Source organism: Otolemur garnettii, unplaced genomic scaffold (genome assembly GCF_000181295.1).
Source record: "Otolemur garnettii isolate 467f Iridium unplaced genomic scaffold, OtoGar3 scaffold00153, whole genome shotgun sequence".
Classification (NCBI taxonomy): Eukaryota; Metazoa; Chordata; class Mammalia; order Primates; family Galagidae; genus Otolemur; species Otolemur garnettii.
In genome coordinates, this window is record NW_003852548.1 from 944,237 (window position 1) to 949,907 (window position 5,671).

The 5,671-nt window shown below is 43.9% G+C and overlaps 1 pseudogene; it reads left to right on the forward strand.

The window, feature by feature from the left end:
* The first annotated feature begins 1,187 nt into the window (after positions 1–1,187).
* Positions 1,188–3,052, forward strand: LOC100940877 (annotated as a pseudogene).
* Positions 3,053–5,671: the final 2,619 nt, after the last annotated feature.

The window sequence follows — 5,671 nt, forward strand, 5'->3', positions numbered from 1 at the left end:
AGCTGGGACCACAGGTGCCCGCCACAACGCCTGGCCATTTTTTGGTTGCAGCCATCATTGTTGTTTGGCGGGTCCAGGCTGGGGATTTGAACCCGTCACCTTAGGTGTATGTGGCTGGTGCCTTAGCCGCTTGAGCCACAGGCGCCCAGCCCCAAATCCTAATAATTTATTTTTTCTAACACCCTGTTGCTGAGATGTCCCACAGTTCTCCGTGGTGTGTATTCTCATTGCACAGAGTCAGTGAACCCAGATTTGTCCAACTGGAGGTGATTTTGGAACGAAGGGTAATTACCTCAGAGGGCTCATAACATAATATGAAAGACATATAAACCAACAATTCTCAGTGTAGTGTGATCGACAGGGTACTATAAGAGCAATAGGTCAGAGAGCCAGGTGTGCCAGAGAGGTTTCCTGGTGGAGGAGACACTCAGCTGACTCTGAGGTAGGAGTTAAACCAGTGAAGAGGTAGGAGTTGGATTAGCAGTTGAGAAAAGCATTCTAGGCGGCGCCTGTGGCTCAAAGGAGTAAGGCCCCCGACCCCATATGCCAGAGGTGGCAGGTTCAAACCCAGCCCTGGCCAAAAACTGCAAAAAAAAAAGAGAGAAAGAGAGAGAGAGAGAAAGAAAAAAGCGTTCTAGGCAGAGGGACTAGTAAGTTCAAAAGCAAGAAGCAGGGTATGTGGCTAGAAAGCTACAGAATCAAGAAAGGACTACTGGCAAGCTGGAAGAGCCTTGTATGCTCTTGTGTCCGTTGTGGGGTGCTATGACAAGGTTACATTTTATAAAGATTCAATAGCCACATATTGTCATCAGAGTTAACAAATCAGATGCCGAGGATACAGCATTACTTTTGTAGTATTGCCAAAAAGACACAGCCTGAATTAATCATGAGAAAAATCAAACAATCCCAAATTCTACATTTTGAGCTCCAAAACTGTCAATATCTTGAAACAAAGAAAGGCTGAGGAGGTGTTCCGTATTAAAGGACATTAAATGCAGCTAAATACAGTGTTTTACCTTGGGTTGGATTGGGGAACAAAATATTTTTCCTTTGGTTATAGAAAAGACATTAGTGGGACAATTGGTAAAATGCAATGATAGGGTCTTCTTCCTCCTCTTGCCACAAGGCCAAAAACCCTGCTGGTTTCCAGCTGTGCTTAAGTGTGGCCACTGTCATCTTTCTCTGCAATGCCCCCCAAGAAACAGGCTCAGGCCTGGGGCAGTAAAAAGGTGGAGCAGAAAAAGGAGAAGATAATCGAAGACAAAACTTTTGGGTTTAAAGCAGGCATCCTCAAACTATGGCCCTCGGGCCACCTGCGCCACCCCCCCTCCCCAGGACATTTATCCTGTCCGCCAGGTGTTTTTGTCGCCCCTGCCTGTCCGGCTTAGCAGCTGACTCGTCTCGGGGCGCAGTCCAGCCCTCCAACGGTCTGAGGGACAGTGAACTGGCCCCTGTTTAAAAAGTTTGAGGACCCCTGGTTTAAAGAATAAGAAAGGAGCAAAGCAACAAAAGTTTATCAAGACTGTCACCCATCAAGTTAAATTTGGTCAACAAAATCCACGTTAGGTAGCACAGAGTGAAGCTGAAAAGAAATTGAAGAAAGACGACAAGAAGAAAGAATTGCAGGAACTAAATGCGCTGTTCAAACCTGTAGTTGCTGCTCAAAAAAATAAGTAAAGGTGAGGCAAGAAAGTAAAAGCAGGACTAAAAGAATCTATCCTGGCCGCTCTGTGTAGGCCTCAGCCAAGCCGCAGGCATTTCTGCTGTCTGTATGTTTCTTCCTTGATTTACGCGGGGCCTAGAATTGTAACCTAGTAACTTCCTTGGGGTTTCTGTTGCCTTTGAGGGCAAGTGGTCTGACTGGTCTCAAGGATGAGGGCGAATCTGACCTTCCCCCTTGAGCCCCGGACCTTGAGGATGATGTCATGTCTCTCTCTTATGACCCTCACGTGCACTCCCGCCCTGAAAGGTGGATAAAAGAGAGGCAAGAGGCTCGGCACCTGTGGCTCAAGCGGCTAAGGCGCCAGCCACATACACCTAAGGTGGCAGGTTCGAATCCAGCCCGGGCCCGCCAAACAACAATAATGGCTGCAACCAAAAAATAGCCAGGCGTTGTGGCGGGCGCCTGTGGTCCCAGCTACTTGGGAGGCGGAGGCAGGAGACTCGCTTGAGCCCAGGAGTTGGAGGTTGCTGTGAGCCGTGAAGCCACAGCACTCTACCCAGGGGGACAGCTTGAGGCTCTGTTTAAAAAAAAAAAAAAAGAAGTACGGTCAGGCGGAAAAGAAAAAACCAAAATCCCAAATAGTATGCAAGCATTTCCTTGAAGCCATTGAAAACAATAAATATGGCTGGTTTGGGGTGTGCCGTGGAGGGGGTGATATTTGCATGTATTGTCATGCACTTCCTCCTGGATTGTGTTGAAAAAAGATAAAAAGAAAGAAGAAAAAGAAGATGAAATTTCATTAGAAGATCTCATTGAGAGAGAGCGTTCTGCCCTAGGTCCAAACATGACCAAAATCACTCTAGAATCTTTTCTTGGATGGAAGAAAAGGAAAAGACAAGAGAAAATTGATAAACTTGAACAAGATATGGAAAGAAGGAAAGCGAACTTCAAAGCAGGGAAAGCATTAATGATCAGCAGCCGAGAAGTGTTTGAATTTTGTCCTGAGCTGGTCAATGATGATGATGAGGAAGCGGATGACACCTGGTATACCCAGGGAACAGGTGGTGAGGAGGTTGATGATTCAGTAAGTGTAAAGCCTATATATCCCAAGAGATGGAGATGAAACATTTATTACTGTAGCCACTGTTAAAAGATTCAGGACATATGCTTCAGATAAAGATGAAAATAAATTAAGTGAAGCCTCTGGAGGTAGGGCTGAAAATGGTGAAAGAAGTGACTTGGAAGATGACAATGAAGCTGAGGGACAGAAAAATGGAGCCATTGATACCGTTCCTGTTGATGAAAATATTTTTGTTGGGGAAGATTTGGATGATAGAAGAAGAATTAAACACACTTGATTCAGAAGATTCACACCAAACAAGTCACTGAAAAAGATTAAGGCAACTCATATTGACTACATTAATTTTTCTCTGCCTAGAATAAACAGGATGTTTATTTTCCATGCTGATTCTGAAGGATTAGCCTCCTCCCCCCACAAAAGGAACATTCTCCTTACGTCTTCTCACTTTGTCTACATCGCATAGTAAGTTCAGGGTAGTTCACAATAGACTGAAAATACAATGGTTATTCAGAAAATGATTGTTATAACTGTCTACTCAAGTAGGAAGTGTAACTGCTTTTCCAGCCTTTGGTTTTCACTGGCCATGTGTTACTACCAGAAACAACATAAATTTACATTTAAAATACCCTTTATTTGGCTCGGTGCCTGTGGCTCAAGTGGCTAAGGTGCCAGCCACATACACCTAAGGTGGTGGGTTCGAATCCAGCCCGGACCCGCCAAACAACAATGACGGCTGCAACCAAAAAAATAGCCAGGCGTTGTGGTGAGCACCTGTAGTCCCAGCTACTTGGGAGGCTGAGGCAGGAGACTCGCTTGAGCCCAGGAGTTGGAGGTTTCTGTGAGCTGTGAGGCCACGGCACTCTACCCAGGGGCATAGCTTGAGGCTCTGTCTCAAAAAAAAAAAAAATACCCTTTATTTGACATAGTTTTTTTTTTTTTCTTTTGCAGTTTTTGGCCGGGGCTGGGTTTGAACTCGCCACCTCCGGCATATGGGACAGGTGCCCTACTCCTTTGAGCCACAGGCACCATCCTATTTGACATAGTTTTTAATGAGTGATTTAATTTCCTTTGTATTTATATGTTTAAAAGAAGAGCACTGTACTTCATAAAAGGAAACTGCATATGCAGATTCAGTGTTGTATGTCTCAGGGCAATTAGATGGACCTTTAAAATGGGATTTCTTTTATCTGACAGAATCAGTTACAATGCCTTGTGTTAAACTGTTTCAAAGTTTTCTCTCTTTTTTGCCAATAAAGTTGTAAAAAAAACATAACACATCAAAAAAATGCAATTAGATAATAGTATATCAATATTAATTGCCTGATTTTGATAGTTGTGATTTCCATAAATGAACACTGAAGTAGACGGTATTCAGAGATAAAGAAACGCATTTGCAACTTACTCTCAAACTGCCCAGAAAATAATTATGTAAATGAGAGAGAGAAGGATAAATAAAGCAAATGTGGTAAACTGTTAACATTTGGAGAATCTGAGTGAAGGATAATAACTATTACTTTGCCCAGGCAAGAGTGCAATAGACGACCCATAACTCACTGCAGCCTTAAACTCTTGGGCTCAAGTGATTATCCTGCCTTAGCCTCCCAAAGTGCTGGGATGAGCCACTGCCTCCTGCCTCTTTACATCATTTTTGCAACATTTCTATAAGTCTGAATTTTTTTTGGCTCGGCACCTGTGGCTCAAGTGGCTAAGGCGCCAGCCACATACACCTAAGGTGGCGGGTTCAAATCCAGCCCGGGCCGCCAAACAACAATGATGGCTGCAACCAAAAAAAATAGCCAGGTGTTGTGGCGAGTGCCTGTGGTCCCAGCTACTTGGGATGTGGAGGCAGGAGACACCCTTGAGCCCAGGAGTTGGAGGTTGCTGTGAGCTGTGATGCTACGGCACTCTAGCCAGGGGGATAGCTTGAGACTGTCTCAAAAAAAAAAAAAAGACTGAATTTTTTTTTCTAAATAAATGTCCCCCCCTTGCAAAAAATAAGCATATAGTTGAACAACCTCTGTGTGTCAGCGCTGTGGTGTACCTGGGGAGGTGACGGTGAATTAAGACACGTCCCCTGCCCTTCAGGACTTGTGATCTAGCAAGTCATTTTGGCAGCAGATCCAAATGACCAAAGAGGTAAAACATAGCTTCCAGGAAAATAACAATTTGTCCAAAGAAATGAGGAAGGCCTGAATGAATTAAGTCAAAGATGTGTCACCTGTAGCCAATTAATGCCCAACAAGGCCCCTGTCTGCTACCAGTTATTCAAAGTGTAAGAACTACACCCTTTAAAACATTCAAGTAGACTTTACCGAAATGCCTCCAAGCAGAAAAAATAAGTATCTGCTGGTATAACTCAGGGTAAGTCAAAGCTTTCCTATTCAAAGTGAAAAAGCCAAAAAAGTCACAAGTTTTCTACTTAGAGAAATCACCCCTAAATATGGCCTCCCTCTTTACATAGGCTCTGATAATGGACCTACTTTTGTGGCTCTGTCTCTGAGGAGCCAGCTAAAAACAATGACAACTACAACAAAAAAATAGTCGAGTGTTGTGGCAAGTGCCTGTAGTCCTAGCTACTTGGTAGGCTGAGATGAGAGAACCGCTTAAGCCCAAGAGTTTGAGATCGCTGTGAGCTGTGACACTATGACACTCTACCAAGGGTGACAAAGTGAGACTCTATCTCAAAAAAAAAAAGTCAGAACTCAAAGGGTCAATTCACCATTATAGAGTTAATACAAAATTTTATTTTAAAAACTGTTTTTCTATCTTTTTGCCTGCTAAAAACTATGGTTGCTATGTTACAAATAACCCTGAGATAAGGTACCAACACTCAGCAGAAGACCCAAGGTCAATTACTCATTTGGGGCTCGGCGCCTATAGCTCAACCGGCTAAGGCGCCAGCCACATACACCTAAGGTGGCGGGTTC